We start from the raw sequence: 18435 nt of genomic DNA, 5'->3' as shown, positions 1-18435 counted from the left end.
AACAAGCTTTCTCCTCGGGAGGTGATGGGCTCTCCTTCCTTGGAGGTGTTTAAACAGAAGCTAGATGGCCATCTGGCAGCAATGCTGATCCTGTGAACTTAGGAGGAGGTATTGGTGAGTTTCCTGCATTGTGCAGGGGGTTGGACTACTAGATGGCCCTGGAGGTCCCTTCCAACTCTATGATTCTATGAAGGGCCCAGATCTCTGTTGAGAGATTGTTCCGCTGGGTCAGAGTCAGGGCTGTAAAAGCCCCAGCTCTGGTCAAAGCTAAGCAGACTTCCCTCAGGCCAGAGATCCCCAGTAGATATTGATTTTAGAGTATAATGCTCTTTGGGAGACAATTGGAAGAGATGGTCCTGAAGGTGTGTGGGTCCCAGACCACGAAGGGCTTTAAAGCTTAGAACCCACACCATACATAAGAAGATTCTTTTGGCTAGTGAGAGCCAGTTTGGTGTAGTGGTGAAGTGTGCGGACTCTTATCTGAGAGAACCGGATTTGATTCCCAACTCCTCCACTTGCACCTGCTGGAATGGCCTTGGGTCAGCCATAGCCCTCACGCTGTCCTTGAAAGGGCAGCTTCTGGGAGAGCCAGTTTGGTGTAGTGGTTAAGTGTGCGGACTCTTATCTGGGAGAACCGGGTTTGATTCCCCACTCCTCCACTTGCAGCTGCTGGAATGGCCTTGAGTCAGCCATAGCCCTCACACTGTCCTTGAAAGGGCAGCTTCTGTGAGAGCCAGTTTGGTGTAGTGGTGAAGTGCGCGGACTCTTATCTGGGACAACCGGGTTTGATTCCCCACTCCTCCCCTTGCACCTGCTGGAATGGCCTTGGGTCAGCCATAGCCCTCACATTGTCCTTGAAAGGGCAGCTTCTGTGAGAGCCAGTTTGGTGTAGTGGTTAAGTGTGAGGACTGTTATCTGGGAGAACCGGGTTTGATTCCCCACTCCTCCCCTTGCACCTGCTGGAATGGCCTTGGGTCAGCCATAGCCCTCACACTGTCCTTGAAAGGGCAGCTTCTGGGAGAGCCAGTCTGGTGTAGTGGTGAAGTGCGCGGACTCTTATCTGGGAGAACCGGGTTTGATTCCACACTCCTCCACTTACAGCTGTTGGAATGGCCTTGGGTCAGCCAGAGCTACCACAGAAATGTCCTTGAAAGGGGAGCTGCTGTGAGAGGCCCCCCCCCGCCCCCCTCAGAAGGGCGGGGTATAAATCTGCAGTCTTCTGAATCTGCAGTCTTCCATGTATTAGTGTTGCTTGTCTATGTGATCATTTTCTAGGACTCTTTTCAAGTGCTTTAACTTTATAATTTCACCCGAGGACAAGCATTTCTTTCCAGCAGGTGGATGGGGTGTCACATCAGAAATAAATTAGGGGGCTGCAGCTAATATTGCATTGCTCTCATCTAGTATTGCATGGATTTAATATCCTCATTGGGCTCTGTCTCTGAAGGGCTCTCACAGACTTCACCGGGTATTTGTTCCCATATATGTTAAAGCCGAAAAGTCCAGGCCGTTTTCATTCGGCATGAAAACGTGCATTTCGATCAAGAGGTTCATACGCAGCTGCCTAGGTCAGAGTGGTGAATCGGTGCATAATTACCCCTGCGCAGCGGTGGTGTCTCTGCAGGCGTGGGCGATCTCAGATTAATAGATTGGCTTGGCTTTGACACGCTGCCTTCCCAGTTGTCAAAGGAATGATGGGCTTGGGGAAGCAGCACGGAGGCAGCGTGGGCTGACTTGCCTGCGTCATGTGGTGGTAACGCTGCTGTCTTGTCCGTCGAATGGCATTGATCCATCAAGGGCACTAAATTGCCCCGTTGACTGGAAAAGGAAATAAAGGAAGGAAGCACTAATCGCAGGCCGCTCGGAGAGCGACACAGTTCCAGCGCTAAAGATAATGGCCTCGTGTTTATAGCTGATGGGACTTGATCGATGAATCCCTAACCTAGGGAGCAGTTCTCACACGCACACCAGCAGGGGGTCTGAAGGCAGGTGTCCCTGATCCTTAAGGCCACCTGTGTCTTTCGTTCCAAGGAGAAACAAGAGGTAGCCACAACTACTGGAGCTAGTTTCGGAGGGTCTTTGTGTTGGTCTGCAGTAGATCGACGAGATTTCAGACTAACAAGAGGGCTGTGGCTCAGTGGGAGAACCTCTGCTTAACATGCGGACCGTTCCAGGTTCCATCCCCAACATCTCCACTGTAAAGGACCAGGCAATAGGTGATATGAAAGTTCTCTGTCTAAGATCCTGGACAGCTACTGCCGGTGTGAGTAGACCATGTTGCCTCGATGGACCAGTGGTCTGAGAGAGTTAGTTTGGTGTAGTGGTTAAGTGTGCAAACTCTTATCTGGGAGAACCGGGTTTGATTCCCCACTCCTTCACTTGCAGCTGCTGGAATGGCCGTGGGTCAGCCATAGCTCTGGCAGAGGTGGTCCTTGAAAGGGCAGCTGCTGTGAGAGCCCTCCCAGCCCCACCCACCTCACAGGGTGTCTGTTGTGGGGGGGAGAAGATATAGGAGATTGTAAGCCGCTCGGAGTCTCTGTCCTTGAAAGGGAGCTGCTGTGAGAGCCCTCTCAGCCGCACCCACCTCACAGGGTGTCTGTTGTGGGGGGGAGAAGATATAGGAGATTGTAAGCCACACTGAGTCTCTGTTCTTGAAAGGGCAGCTGCTTTGAGAGCCCTCTCAGCCCCACCCACCTCACAGGGTGTCTGTTGTGGGGGGAGAAGATATAGGAGATTTTAAGCCGCTCTGAGTCTCTGTCCTTGAAAGGGCAGCAGGTGTGAGAGCCCTCTCAGCCCCACCCACCTCACAGGATGTCTGTTGTGGGAGGAGAAGATATAGTTGATTGTAAGCCGCTCTGAGTCTCTGTCCTTGAAAGGGCAGCTGCTGTGAGAGTCCTCTCAGCCCCACCCACCTCACAGGGTGTCTGTTGTGCGGGGAGAAGATATAGGAGATTGTAAGCCGCTTTGAGTCTCTGTCCTTGAAAGGGCAGCTGCTGTGAGAGCCCTCTCAGCCCCACCCACCTCACAGGGTGTCTGTTGTGGGGGGGAGAAGATATAGGAGATTGTAAGCCACTCTCTGTCCTTGAAAGGGCAGCTGCTGTGACAGCCCTCTCAGCCCCACCCACCTCACTGGGTGTCTGTTGTGGGGGGGAGAAGATATAGGAGATTGTAAGCCGCTCTGAGTCTTTGTCGTTGAAAGGGCAGCTGCTGTGAGGGCCCTCTCAGCCCCACCCACCTCACAGGGTGTCTGTTGTGGGGGGGGAGAAGATATAGGAGATTGTAAGCCGCACTGAGTCTCTGTCCTTGAAAGGGCAGCTGCTGTGAGGGCCCTCTCAGCCCCACCCACCTCACAGGGTGTCTGTTGTGGGGGGGAGAAGATATAGGAGATTGTAAGCCGCTCTGAGTCTCTGTCCTTGAAAGGGCAGCTGTTGTGAGAGCCCTCTCAGCCCCACCCACCTCACAGGGTGTCTGTTGTGGGGGGAGAAGATATAGGAGATTGTAAGCCGCTCTGAGTCTCTGTCCTTGAAAGGGCAGCTGTTGTGAGAGCCCTCTCAGCCCCACCCACCTCACAGGGTGTCTGTTGTGGGGGGAGAAGATATAGGAGATTGTAAGCCGCTCTGAGTCTCTGTCCTTGAAAGGGCAGCTGCTGTGAGAGCCCTCTCAGCCCCACCCACCTCACAGGGTGTCTGTTGTGGGGGGAGAAGATATAGGAGATTGTAAGCCGCTCTGAGTCTCTGTCCCTGAAAGGGCAGCTGTTGTGAGAGCCCTCTCAGCCCCACCCACCTCACAGGGTGTCTGTTGTGCGGGGAGAAGATATAGGAGATTGTAAGCCGCTCTGAGTCTCTGTCCTTGAAAGAGCAGCTGCTGTGAGAGCCCTCTCAGCCCCACCCACCTCACAGGGTGTCTGTTGTGGGGGGGAGAAGATATAGGAGATTGTAAGCCACTCTCTGTCCTTGAAAGGGCAGCTGCTGTGACAGCCCTCTCAGCCCCACCCACCTCACTGGGTGTCTGTTGTGGGGGGGAGAAGATATAGGAGATTGTAAGCCGCTCTGAGTCTTTGTCGTTGAAAGGGCAGCTGCTGTGAGGGCCCTCTCAGCCCCACCCACCTCACAGGGTGTCTGTTGTGGGGGGGGAGAAGATATAGGAGATTGTAAGCCGCACTGAGTCTCTGTCCTTGAAAGGGCAGCTGCTGTGAGGGCCCTCTCAGCCCCACCCACCTCACAGGGTGTCTGTTGTGGGGGGGAGAAGATATAGGAGATTGTAAGCCGCTCTGAGTCTCTGTCCTTGAAAGGGCAGCTGCTGTGAGAGCCCTCTCAGCCCCACGCACCTCACAGGGTGTCTGTGTTGAGGGGGAGAAGATATAGGAGATTGTAAGCCGCTCTGAGTCTCTGTCCTTGAAAGGGCAGCTGCTGTGAGAGCCCTCTCAGCCCCACCTACCTCACAGAGTGTCTGTTGTGGGGGGAGAAGATATAGGAGATTGTGAGCTGCTCTGAGACTCTGATTCAGAGAGAAGGGCAGGGTATAAATCTGCAGTCTTCTTCTTTAGTACATGGCAGCTTCAGCCGCCCTGAGCCATTTTATGGGAAGGGCGGGATATAAGTCATAGAATAAATAAATAAAATGAATAAATAAATACGCAAGAAGATTTTCAGGGTATAAGTTTTCAAGAGTCAAAAGCTCCCCTTGTCAAATGGAATCTAATGAAGGCAGCTCTGACTCTTGAATGCACATACGCCAAAGATCTTTGTTGGTCTTTAAAGTGTTCCTGGACCCAAATCTAGCTGTTCAACTGGTGAAGTGAGTATGTTTGGGGCCCTTTTTTGTTTGTTTACGCGGTTCTGACTTGTGCAGGCCAGGGCCTTGCTGCAAATCTCCCCCTTCCCCCAATCTGAAATGGTGTCCTGAGGCCACCGAAAGTGAAACACTGTCTTTTATTTATTTGACTTCATGTATTGTCTTCCTCTCTTGTTGAGACTCGAAGCAGATCACACAGTGAGAAACATACGCCGTGTCCGTGTTCTGACAATGCTTACCAGGCCGCCTGAGCTTCCACAAAGGTAATTTGCTGGCCGTAGTTCTGGGGCCATCCACCACACACCACTCATCCTGCCGAAGCTCTGATAGTATATAAACAAGAAGAAGAAGAAGATGATATTGGATTTATATCCCGCCCTCCACTCCGAAGAGTCTCAGAGCGGCCACAATCTCCTTTACCTTCCTCCCCCACAACAGACACCCTGTGAGGTAGATGAAGATACTGGATTTATATCCCGCCCTCCACTCCGAAGAGTCTCAGAGCGGCTCACAATCTCCTTTCCCTTCCTCCCCCACAACAGACACCCTGTGAGGTAGATGAAGATATTGGATTTATATCCCGCCCTCCACTCCGAAGAGTCTCAGAGCGGCTCACAATCTCCTTTCCCTTCCTCCCCCACAACAGACACCCTGTGAGGTAGATGAAGATATTGGATTTATATCCCGCCCTCCACTCCAAAGAGTCTCAGAGCGGCTCACAATCTCCTTTCCCTTCCTCCCCCACAACAGACACCCTGTGAGGTAGATAAAGATATTGGGTTTATATCCCGCGCTCCACTCCGAAGAGTCTCAGAGCGGCTCACAATCTCCTTTACCTTCCTCCCCCACAACAGACACCCTGTGAGGTAGATGAAGATACTGGATTTATATCCCGCCCTCCACTCCGAAGAGTCTCAGAGCGGCTCACAATCTCCTTTCCCTTCCTCCCCCACAACAGACACCCTGTGAGGTAGATGAAGATATTGGATTTATATCCCGCCCTCCACTCCAAAGAGTCTCAGAGCGGCTCACAATCTCCTTTCCCTTCCTCCCTCACAACAGACACCCTGTGAGGTAGATGAAGATACTGGATTTATATCCCACCCTCCACTCCGAAGAGTCTCAGAGCGGCTCACAATCTCCTTTACCTTCCTCCCCCACAACAGACACCCTGTGAGGTAGATGAAGATATTGGATTTATATCCCGCCCTCCACTCCGAAGAGTCTCAGAGCGGCTCACAATCTCCTTTCCCTTCCTCCCCCACAACAGACACCCTGTGAGGTGGGTGGGGCTAAGAGAGCTCTTACAGCAGCTGCCCTTTCAAGGACAACCTCTGCCAGAGCTATGGCTGACCCAAGGCCATGCCAGCAGGTGCAAGTGGAGGAGTGGGGAATCAAACCCGGTTCTGCCAGATAAGAGTCCACACACTTAACCACTACACCAAACTGGCTCTCAAGACAGAAGGACCACCGATGTAATTGTTGTGGAACAGAAGACTAGCAGCGCCATGTAAATACCAGAGCTTTTTTGGTAGAAAAAGCCCAGCAGGAACTCATTTGCATATTAGGCCACACCTTCTGACACCAAGCCAGCTGGAACTGCTTTCCTGTGCTTCCTGTTTTGTTTTGTTTTGTTTTTTTTTTTTTAAAAAAAACCCTGGTAAATGCTATCACAGCAAAGATCATTTGAGAGGTTGAAAGACGATATTTGTGTTGCGGCGATTATCATCAAGACACGAACATTCAAAAAATGCAGATGTAGCTGCATGATAGATACTTAAAATACTCGGATTAACACAGAAAGAGAACATATGAACATATGAAGCTGCCTTATACTGAATCAGACCCTCGGTCCATCAAAGTCAGTCTTGTCTTCTCAGACTTGCAGCGGCTCTCCAGGGTCTCAAGCTGAGGTTTTTCACACCTATTTGCCTGGACCCTTTTTAGTTGGAGATGCCAGGGATTGAACCTGGGACTTTCTGCTTGCCAAGCAGATGCTCTACCACTGAGCCACAGCCCCATTCATGGCTCTCCAGTGTCTCAAGCTGTTATTCAAGCCTACTTGCCTGGACCCTTTTTAGTTGGAGATGCCGGGGATTGAACCTGAGACCTTCTGCTTACCAAGCAGATGCTCTACCACTGAGCCACAGCCCCATTCATGGCTCTCCAGGGTCTCAAGCTGAAGTTTTTCATGCCTACTTGCCTGGACCCTTTTTAGTTGGAGATGCCGGGGATTGAACCTGAGACCTTCTGCTTACCAAGCAGATGCTCTACCACTGAAGAAGATGAAGAAGAAGATATTGGATTTATATCCCACCCTCCACTCCGAAGAGTCTCAGAGCAGCTCACAATTTCCTTTACCTTCCTCCCCCACAACAAACAGCCTGTGAAGTAGGTGGGGCTGAGAGGGCTCTCACAGCAGCTGCCTTTTCAAGGACAACCTCTGCCAGAGCTATGGCTGACCCAAGGCCATGCTAGCAGGTGCAAGTGGAGGAGTGGGGAATCAAACCCGGTTCTCCCAGATAAGAGTCCGCACACTTAACCACTACACCAAACTGGCTCTCACTGAGTCACAGCCCCATTCATGGCTCTCCAGGGTCTCAAGCTGAGGTTATTCACGCCTACTTGCCTGGACACTTTTTAATTGGAGATGCCGGGGATTGAACCTGAGACCTTCTGCTTACCAAGCAGATGCTCTACCACTGAGCCACCGTCCCATCCCATTGACATGCGGTGATCCAAGTATTGTAAAATTTGTACTGAGGCTCCAGGATTAATTGTTGAGAGAAAACACTGATGAAGGACCGGAACTGCGAAACCATGAGGAATCCTGGGCAGATGGTCCCTTAGTCTCTCAGTGATAAGCTTTGTTGGAAATTGGAGGACTCCACCCAAGTCGCTGGACATAAGTGGGAACAACAGGAAGGCTTTTGCCTCTGAGGAAATATACATAGTAATCTGTATACAGCAGACTGTTTGGGGGAGTGAACAGAACTCCGTGTCTAGTTGTGTTTGTTGTATTATGAATTATGAGTGGTTAACAGTTATAAGTAATGCCCGTTGTTATGCATGATTTTTGATAAATATAGGTTGCTCATACACTATCTGCGTAAAGGTGTTATTGTTATCCGGTGATTTTTGTCTAAATAATTGAGAGAACTCGTGGCTGACCCAAGGTCACATCAGCAGGTGCATGTGGAGGAGTGAGGAATCGAACCCAGTTCTCTCAGATAAGAGCCCCTGCACTTAACCACTACACTAAACTGGGCCTCAGGTCTGTTGCTAAAAGTGGGACTTGTTGCATTCCGCCAAGTACTAGATGTGTTCGGCAGTGAATGTTTGTCTGTGCCACGTTCTGCTTGAGAATGTTGCGGTGACATCTGGTGGGCTCCTGTTGGAGCTCTGCTAGGCATGCCTTGTGACCTGATCCACCAGGGCCGTTAGCTTCAGAGGTTTGTGGAGAAAGCGGCGCATTTGTGTGCATCGCTTACTGATGCCTTAATTGCTGTCCTGTTCCCAGCTTTCTCCTGCAACAAAGCAATTAATCTTGATTTGCTGTTTTTGGAATTAGGCTGTCTGGGTGGATTCTTTGCTAAAATGCCGCAATTGTGGTCTTCGGAGTGCCAGTTTCCCAGCTGCTCTCTCTAAAAACCTTTTGTGCTCTGCTCCCAGTCCCCACCTTCTTATTGTTCCATCAGGCAAAAGCAGGTGTCGTTAACTCCTCACTCTTAGAAGTCTTGTTCTCTTTTAAACCTTCTCTGTGACTTTAGGAAGGAGTGGGGCTTAATTAACTCCTATCTCTAAAGTACGGTTGTTCCTGGTGGGGAGGGGTATTGAGGAGTTTGGGCATGAAAGCAAATAAGTCTTCGGCTTTGTACAATGAGCCTGATATTCTGGCAGGGGTTCACACCGTTTCAGCAGGGACTCTCTGCCTTCCCGTGCCGCTCATGGCAACAAACCTGCTTGGTTTTGTCCCATGCGGTCCCCGAAAGCTGCTGCCACAGTCTGGAGCAACGAAGCAGAAATCCAATTTAAGCACTTTCCGTCCTGTTCCCTACTTTTGTTTCCTCCGTGGGCTTGTTTTTAGACATTAATCACTCCTACACCAAGCTGCTGAAAACTCATTTACCTGTGTCGGAGCCCCACATGGAAGACGTGCATGCCAGCATATTAGGGGCAGCTCTGGCTCATGTATTTTGTGTGGGCTCCAAAGCAAAATCAAGTAAGGAAACTGTACCGCTTCTGCGTGGAGCCCTGCCCTGGCTCAGGAGCCTTTTAGTGTCCCGCACGTGGGAGTGGTAATGCCTAAATGTCTAAAGGAGTGCCAGTTTGGTGTAGTGTTGAAGTGTGCGGACTCTTATCTGGAAGAACCGGGCTTGATTCCCCACCCCTCCACTTGCCCCTGCTGGAATGTCTCCCTATGGAGACTTATTCCCATAGAAAATAATGGAGAATTGATCCACGGGTATCTGGGGCTCTGGGGGCCCTGTTTTTTGAGGTAGAGGCACCAAATTTTCAGTATAGCATCTAGTGTCTCTCCCCAAAATACTCCCTAAGTTTCAAAAAGGTTGGACCAGGGGGTCCAATTCTATGAGCCCACAAAAAGGTGCCCCTATCGTTCATTATTTCCTATGGAAGGAAGGCATTTAAAAGATGTGCGGTCCCTTGAAATGTGATGGCCAGAACTCCCTTCGGAGTTCAGTGATGCTTGTCACAACCTTGCTCCTGGCTCCACCCCAATGTCTCCTGGCTCCACCCCAAAAGCCTCCTGGCTCCGCCCCCAAAGTCCCCAGATATTTCTTGAATTGGACTTGGCAACCCTAAATCCAGTATCTTCTTCTTCTTCTTTCCTCTTCACTCTTGTTCTCTGCCAGTCTTCAGCCTCTGACTGCCTCCCATCACATGACGCTGCGCTCTGACCTGCGCTGTTGTCCCGGTGGGCTTGGACAGGCAAACAGGGGTCAGGGGTCAGGACTCCTTTGACTGTTTTGTAGCCCTGGTGGGGTTGCCAGCTCCAGGCCTCAGATTCAGCAGGAGCTTCCAGGAGCACAGCTCCTGAACCTTTCCCCCTCCCTCTTCCTCCCCACCTTGTCTATTGAAGAATAGGTGCAGCTGCATAACAATCCCTGGATGAGGAGAGCAGGCAGCCAGCCAGCCACTAGGGGCTTTGCCATGCCCCCAGCAGCCCTCGTTAACCCCTGGGGAAGCCCACCCCACCCTTTCTCTGCTTCTTATGGGATTTTGGGTGGCAGGTGACTTGCTGGCCTTTTGACTATGGATGAGGGTGGCCAAGGAGAGCCCCAAGTGAGAGAGGGCTGCTTGGGCTGGCTGGATCTCTAGCCAGCCAAAGCAGGCCTCGCTCGCCTGGGGCTCTCCTTTCTTGCGTCGGGTTGCTTTCGGCTGGTGGGAGGGGGCGGCATATCCCAATGAGTTATGCTAATGAGCTCCACCACCTGTTTTTTCTCCAAAAGACCCCAGCCAGGTCGCTTCTGGCCTTTGGGGGAAAGAGGTGGAGAAGAGTTGCCTGTTGCAGATTGGGAAATTCCTGGAGATTTGGGGATGGAGTCTGGGGAGGACAGGAACCTCCGAAGTATATATTCTCTGCAGGGGAAGAGATCTCTGTTGTCTGGAGATGAGCTGTGATGTCTGGGAGATCCCCAGGCATTCCTAGACCCCGGGCAGCCTTTGTCAAGATCTCTTGCCCTGCTCATGCCTTGTTCTGGCACTGTTCTCTTCTGAAACACCTGCTATGCTGCTGGGGAAACAAAAGTATTTGGGCCCTCTAACAGTGTCTGCCTCTCAAGGTCATTACTATCTGTTAGAGCAGGGGTGGGGAACCTCCATCCCGAGGGCTGTATACGGCCCTCGTGGTCACTCGGTGGGGCCCTCGGGGATTGCTGGGCCGAACCGAGCCATGTGGCAGCCTTCCTGGGGCCTGGCTGACCAGCGAGGATCGTGGGGCCCAGCTGCACCGTGCAGGAAATTGTAAGCCACTCTGAGTCTCTGATTCAGAGAGAAGAGCGGGGTATAAATCTGCAGTCTTCTTCTTCTACATGGCCCAGATGTACTGTGCGGCAGTCTCCCTGGGGCCTGGCCGGCTGGCCAGAATTGCTGCAGGGCCTGGAAAAGTTACTGTCACAGTTCAGTTTGCTCTTGATTATCACAGATGCTGTGGCCTAATAAGCTAATGAGTGTGTGAGCTAACATGCTAATATTAGGAGATGTGGTCTAATATTGCTCTAAGATTGCTCTGTATGGCGAACTTTCCACCGGCCATTGAAATAGAGGGGCACCAAAGAAGAGGTACAAGGACTCCTTGAAGAAATCCCTTGGCACCTGTCGCATCAACCATCACCAGTGGTCTGACCTAGCCTCAGATCGCAAAGCATGGAGGCACACCATCCACCAGGCTGTCTCTTCCTTTGAGAACGCACGCATAGCTGGTCTTGAGGACAAAAGGAGATTGAGGAAGAATCGCACTGCTACAGCACCAACCCCAAATCAGACTTTTCCCTGCAGCCACTGTGGCCGGATCTGCCTGTCCCACATTGGTTTTGTCAGCCACCAGCGAGCCTGCAGCAGACGTGGACTACTGCACCCTTCTTAAATCTTCGTTCGCGAAGTCAAGCCGAGAGAGAGGGGTCTAGTATGCTACTGAGTTCCTGCTGGGCTTTTTCTACAAAAAAGCCCTGGACCTATGCATTTGCCTAGGGCAATGGGCCAAGCGTGTGCATGTGTGTGTGCCAGATGAGGCTCTCCCCACATGACTTCAAATAGAAAAACAATGATTTGCATTAATTTTGCTGGCCTGAATCATTCTCCCTCGGCGGAGCACTGTTTTTTAAGTTGGTAATTTTTTATGGCCCGCGGATGATGTTATAAATATCCATATGGCCCTTGGCAGAAAAAAGGTTCCCCACCCCTGTGTTAGAGTGTTTTGCTAATGAATTTTATAGCGTGAGAATGTCTGCCTTGTAACAATTTAGTGTTTCGAGCTTATCCCGCGCCAGAAAGTTAGGCGTGCATGTAACGGCTAACTGCTCTTATATATATCCACTCACCTGCAACCTGCCTTAATTTCGTCACTGGCTTTGCTGGTGGTACTATCCCGTCTTACAATAAACGCTGATCCTATTGAAATGTAGAGGAGTTGTTATTGAAGATAGTCGTAGACCTGACAGCCGTAAGCCATGAAACTGAAGGGATGCAAAGACATTAGACATTTATTTATTAAACTATTTATACCCCCACCTTTCCTCGTGGCTCAAAGCAGCTTACAAGTAATAAATACCCTCCCATAAAAAAATCCCTCTGCGCATTTAAAGCTGAAATACTGCGTTGTTGACTTACGAGTCGGTAAAACGGAGTGATGGGTTTGGACCCAGGTGAACCAACTTCCGATGTGCTTTTTGGATATTTTAATGAGTTATTTTTTTTAGTTAATTTTTAAAACCACCGTAGCAGAGTATTCACTTGAGACCTTTATGTGCGTTGCCATTAAATCGCTTCCAACTTAAGACGACCCTATGAACGAATGACTATATGAAGCTGCCTTATACTGAATCAGACCGTTGGTTGACCAAAGTCGGTATTCTCTATCCCGACTGGCGTTGGCTCTCCAGAGGTCTTTCTCATCATAATGCTTGATCTGTGTGCTGAAAATGAAAAAAAAAAAAATGCGGTTTTTCTGAGAACAGTGGTTGGGGAGCTTCATAACACTTGAGTTGTTATCTCAGGGCTGGGTTCTTCAGCCAGCCCTACACTTGTTAGATTTTAGGTCCCCTTCCTTAAAAAGGTTGCCTGCCCGAAAGAAAATTAATTTTCACTACAAAGCCTAGCCTTTTGGCCCGGGACATGTTTGTGAATCCCTCGAGCTGGCATTCATTTTCTTCCTGTAGGGTATTCATTAGAAAGTGAGACCGGAACTGTAGATTGGATTTCCACAGAAGCATGAGCTGAAAGGGATGAACCTTTGGGTTAAGGCAGGAGTCTTTCACCCCTGAAGACCCGGCTCTGGCTGAAGATAACAAACGGCTTGTGTTCTTCAGCCACTTCTTTTTCTTCCCCAGTCCTTTGGGAATGTCTGCCTGACTTTTGACAGAAGAAAGTCCCGCAAGCTTGCTTGTCAAACCGACAGTGGGATTGAATTGGTATAAGTGGGGGGAACATGAAGACTTTGTTTTTGTAGCCCCCCTGGCAAACTAGGCATATCCGTCTTGCCTCCTGTGAGCTTGGTCCATCAGACAGCATTATTAGGTCCCTGGTGAGAAGAGGCAAAAAAAAGGCCTAGGACTGAACGGAACTGATGCCTACCTGCTTGCCGTTTCCTCACCTCGCAGGGGATCCCCTCCTAGCCAAAGCGGGGACCCAGTCCCGGGGAGCATCACCTTGCAGGCAGAGAACGGCCACTCGTGCAGAGGGGACCCTCTCCACACTCCGGCACGCTCTGCAGGCCGCGCCCAGCCGCCCCACACACCCTCTCGTCCGGGCGAAACTTTCCCCAGCAGCTGCTGCTGCTGCTTTCGTGCCTCGGGAACCGAAGCTCAAAGGACGGAGGGCCCCTTTGGCGAAGCGAGGCGCACGGATGAGGGACTCCCCTTCATGGAGATCCCGCCTCCTCCCGCGGCTCCCCCAGATAACCAGTGACCCCCAACATATCCACTAGTACACCTGAGCGAGGGAGGAAGGGAGGTGTTCCCAACCTCTGCCCTCCTGGCAGGTCAGGAGCTCATTGTTGCTTTGGGCGTCCATCCCCCAGGGGCCCATGGGGCAGCAGCAGAAGGGCTGCCTGAGCTGCCTTACATGCCTGAAGGCAGCCGGCACACCAAGCAGGGAGTGGAGCGTCCCTCTGGCCAGCCAAGGCAGGCAGGGCCCTGTAGGGAAATGGGCACCTCCGCGTGAGGCGGCTGCGAAGGAAGAAGTACCTGACGTGGATGACAACGACCGGCGGGCGGGCAAGGCAGGAGGGACGGGAATGAGGAAAGAAGAAGAAGAAGATATTGGATTTATATCCCGCCCTCCACTCCGAAGAGTCTCAGAGCGGCTCACAATCTCCTTTCCCTTCCTCCCCCACAACAGACACCCTGTGAGGTAGATGAAGATATTGGATTTATATCCCACCCTTCACTCCGAAGAGTCTCAGAGCGGCTCACAATCTCCTTTCCCTTCCTCCCCCACAACAGACACCCTGTGAGGTAGATGAAGATACTGGATTTATATCCCACCCTCCACTCCGAAGAGTCTCAGAGCAGCTCACAATCTCCTTTCCCTTCCTCCCGCACAACAGACACCCTGTGAGGTAGATGAAGAGATTGGATTTATATCCTGCCCTCCACTCCAAAGAGTCTCTGAGCGGCTCACAATCTCCTTTCCCTTCCTCCCGCACAACAGACACCCTGTGAGGTAGATGAAGATATTGGATTTATATCCCGCCCTCCACTCCAAAGAGTCTCTGAGCGGCTCACAATCTCTTTTCCCTTCCTCCCCCACAACAGACACCCTGTGAGGTAGATGAAGATATTGGATTTATATCCCGCCCTCCACTCCAAAGAGTCTCAGAGCGGCTCACAATCTCCTTTCCCTTCCTCTCCCACAACAGACACCCTGTGAGGTGGGTGGGGCTGGAGAGGGCTCTCCCAGCAGCTGCCCTTTCAAGGACAACCTCTGCCAGAGCTATGGCTGACCCAAGGCCATGCAAGCAGGTGCAAGTGGAGGAGTGGGGAATCAAACCCGGTTCTCCCAGATAAGAGTCCGCACACTTCACCACTACACCAAACTGGCTTCTGGAGCCTCTGGGTTTCAAAAGCGAGGCTGCTCCGTCCTTCCCCACACTCTCTCTCTATGCTCTGTAGGGCATCAGATCCGTTAGGGCCCTGCGAGGGCTCTTACAGTTCCGCAGGGCCTGCAAAACGGCACTCTTCCGCCAGGCATTTACATGATGGTAACATCTGCAGCGACGGGACTGGCCCATAAGAACGCCACCAATGGCCTACTTCACTGCGCTGCGGCGATCCTGAGGCCTCTTGAGTGTCGCTAAGCACCAGCATTTAAATTGCTGCCTGAAATTACGATAGTAGCACATGCAGATGTTTTAAATTGTCTTTATTGTTGTTTTATTGTATCGGTCACACAGGTGTGTTTGTGTCGATCCTTGGTTTGTGAGCTGCCCTGAGCCTGCCTTTGGTGGGGAGGGCGGGATAGAAATTAAATTAATAAATACTAAATGAATAAAGCTCGCTCGCTCTCTCTCCCCCAATGGAGGGGCCCTACAGAGGGAGGGGGCAGTTTCGGTGGGGAGACTACAGGCCTGCATCACATATCTGACAAAGTGGTCTTGTGACCCATGAAATAAATGTTGATAGTCTTTAGGAAAGGGAAGGTCCCCTGTGCAAGCACCAGTCGTTTCCGACTCTGGAGTGACTTTGCTTTCACAGCGTTTTCACGGCAGGCTTTTTTACGGGGTGGTTTGCCTTTGCCTTCCCCAGCCATCTACACTTTCCCCCCAGCAAGCTGGGGACTCATTTTACCGACCTCGGAAGGATGGAAGGCCGAGTCAACCTCGAGCCAGCTACCTGAAAACCCAGCTACCGCTAAGGATCGAACTCAGGCTATGAGCAGAGCTTAGGACTGCAGTACTGCAGCTTTAACACTCTGTGCCACGGGGCTCTTGATAGTCTTTAAGATGCCTCTGAATTCTTGTTCATTTTCCAAAGATAAACTGCCCCTTTGCAATCAAATAGACATACTTTATAAAGTGACCCCCTCGGCTCTTCTTTCATAATGGAGTTCTAATCTCTTTATTGAAACGTTCTCCAGAAAATTTGTTTTGCACAGAATGTGGTGCCGGCTGCGGAACTTGGCTTCTTGAGGACTCTTTTCTTTCGTTTTTGAAAGAAAATGAGTTCATAATCCTCGTAGCTGTGGTAATATTATTGGAAGTATGTGTACAGTGCCAGAGGATCTATGGAACAGGATTCCGAGTAGCAGGAAATGAGGTTTTAGCACAATATGCAGCTCTTCTCCTCTCTTCTCATGACTACCAGAAACAGAATGATGCAAAGCAAGAAATCATGTAGATTTATTCAGGATGCAATACCCTGTATGGGCCTTCTGGTTGGCTTGCTTGATTGCAGAATTTCTCTGTGTTAATCATTTTATGAGCAGCTGAAGCAAAGTTCCTAGGGCAGGTGTCCCCAGATTGACTGATTCCCTCCCTCCCTCCCTCCCTCCCTCCCTCCCTCCCTCCCTCCCTTCCTTCCTTCCTTCCTTCCTTCCTTCCTTCCTTCCTTCCTTCCTTCCTTCCTTCCTTCCTTCCTTCCTTCCTTCCTCCCTTCCTTCCTCCCTTCCTCCCTTCCTCCCTCCCTCCCTCCCTTCCTTCCTTCCTTCCTTCTCTCTCTCTCTCTCTCCCTCCCTCCCCCCCCAAGCAACTGGTTGTCATCTGCTTCCTTCTTCCTACATCTTGCTTCCTTTTGCATCACAGCTTGCTTTGCCAGGCTTGCTCAATTGCACAGGAGCTACAGAGCAAAAGCTCAAATTTCACCATTGGCTGAGGCTCCTCCCTTGGGGAGGAACGGTGGTGGGGGGGGAGAAGCCGAGCTTGCTTTACCAGGCTCTCTCAATGGCACAGCAGAGCTACTGAGCCAAGCCTCTCTTCCTTCTATCGGCTGAGGCTCCTCCCCCCCAGTCCTCTGGGGAAGGAAGGAAAGAGCCAGAACTTCCTTTGCCCAGTTCTCTGGTTCCCGTGGGAGAAATACAAAGAAAGCGTCTTTAAGACCAATGATCCTACGAAGACAGAGGTCCTTTGCTTGGGTCGCCGCGGCCCGGGGAGGGGGATCTCCCTACCGGCTTTTGACGGTGCGCCGCTGATGGTGGCGGACAGGGTCAAGAGCTTGGGGGTGCTGTTGGAGCCTTCCTTAAGGATGGAGGCTCAGATAGCAGCCGCTGCCAAGTCCGCATTTTTTCATCTTAGGCGGGCAAGGCAGCTGGCCCCCTTTCTGGAACGCGACGACCTAGCAACAGTGATCCATGCTACAGTCACCTCAAGGTTGGACTACTGCAATGCCCTCTACATGGGGCTGCCCTTGTCCCGGACCCGGAAACTGCAGCTGGTGCAGAATGCCGCGGCCCGGCTGTTATTGGGTCTCCCAAAGTGGGGACACATCCGGCCGGGTCTCCGGACTCTGCACTGGCTTCCAGTGATATACCGAGTCCGGTACAAGGTGCTGGTTATTACCTTTAAAGCCCTATATGACCTGGGACCTGCCTACCTGAAGGACCGTCTCTCCCCACATGTTCCCCAGAGAGCACTGAGGTCAGGAACACAAAATCTCCTCACTATCCCCGGGCCAAAAGAAGCCCGCTTGAAATCCACCAGAGAAAGGGCTTTCTCCGTTATGGCCCCTACATGGTGGAATCAGCTGCCGGAAGAGGTGAGGGCCCTGCGGGACTTGGCGCAGTTCCGCAGGGCCTGTAAGACGATCCTCTTCCAGCTAGCCTACACCTAGCTAGGATGACAACTGATGTAACTGGCCAGCCATCTGTTTACAGGAAATTGAAATATGCTGTTTTAAAGTTTTAACTGTTTAAATATTTAATTGTTTTATACTTAATATTGTTTAAATTTTATGTTTGATTAAATTGTTGGAAGCCGCCCTGAGCCATTCGTGGGAAGGGCGGGATATAAATCTCAAATAAATCTCAAATAAATAAAAAAATGAGTGCTAACGTTTTAAGCATATTTTTAAGTTTTTATAAAATACGTATTTGTGTTTGTCTGCGTCCTTTATAAAGTTTATATCTCTGCTACCTAATCGGTGCATACATGGCCTGGCTCAACATGGCCCAGCCCAACAAGGTCTCATTTATCTCCAATCTGGCCCTCATAACAAATGAGTTTGACACCCCCGCCTTAAGGGATGCAGAAGACCTCTCTCTCTCTCCAGACTCTCTGGGCCGTGCTGCATCCAACCCTTTAATTTGAGATTGCAGAATGGCCAATGGAAGCTGAATGGCAGGGGCTGCTGGAGGCGGCAGCTGTGCTCCAGGTGGAGACACAGCAGGGTTGGCAAGCTGCCTTGCTCCCGCTGCGCTTCTCCCTTTTCTGCCGGGGGGGGGCTTAGCTGCCCCCCCCCCCGAGAGTGCTGCTCGCCACCTGCTCCCCCTTTTGTGTGGCGCACATCCCCACTGTGAAGGTGCACATTACAAGGGATCTCTCAGTCTCTTGAGGACCACTGCTCTCCTGCTAAACCCAAGGGCACGTACAAAAGCGCAAACACCCGTCTGCTCTCCTGTCTGAGTCAACAGCCTGCAATGCAGGGACTGGCGTTTTCTGAAAGGGTGCAGGAAGGGGGTGCGGCTTGGTGCGATGCTGTGACCTTTCAGTTCAGCCCAGAAAAGCAGCATCTGAAAGCCCAGGAAGTAGCCGAATGCAGCATCCACCCAGTTCCCGGCAGATTCAGTAATAGGATATGGATTAGTCATGCTTGTCCAGGCATTTATGGATTTAATTAAAGAGGGACAGAGAGTCAAAGGCTTAGGCAGCGACGACGGTGGCATTTGTAGGTTCTGCGCTGCCGAGGAACCTGGTCTCTAACAGCACTGCCAGGCATTCAAGAGATTTCTCCCCTCAAGACTCCTTAGTTA

General features: G+C 51.2%; 1 protein-coding gene and 1 non-coding gene across 3 annotated transcripts in view; one reads left to right on the top strand and one right to left on the bottom strand.

The window, feature by feature from the left end:
* FAM219A (family with sequence similarity 219 member A) overlaps positions 1–18435 on the top strand; it is a 122522-nt gene that overhangs the window by 74032 nt on the left and 30055 nt on the right. The window lies entirely within an intron of this gene.
* TRNAA-GGC (transfer RNA alanine (anticodon GGC)) lies at positions 6743–6814 on the bottom strand. The gene has a single exon. It is a non-coding gene; the product is annotated as a tRNA-Ala (tRNA).

Source organism: Heteronotia binoei, chromosome 4 (assembly GCF_032191835.1).
Source record: "Heteronotia binoei isolate CCM8104 ecotype False Entrance Well chromosome 4, APGP_CSIRO_Hbin_v1, whole genome shotgun sequence".
Lineage (NCBI taxonomy): Eukaryota > Metazoa > Chordata > Lepidosauria > Squamata > Gekkonidae > Heteronotia > Heteronotia binoei.
Note: the sequence above shows the minus strand (reverse complement) of the source record. Positions and strands in the feature narration are given on the sequence as shown.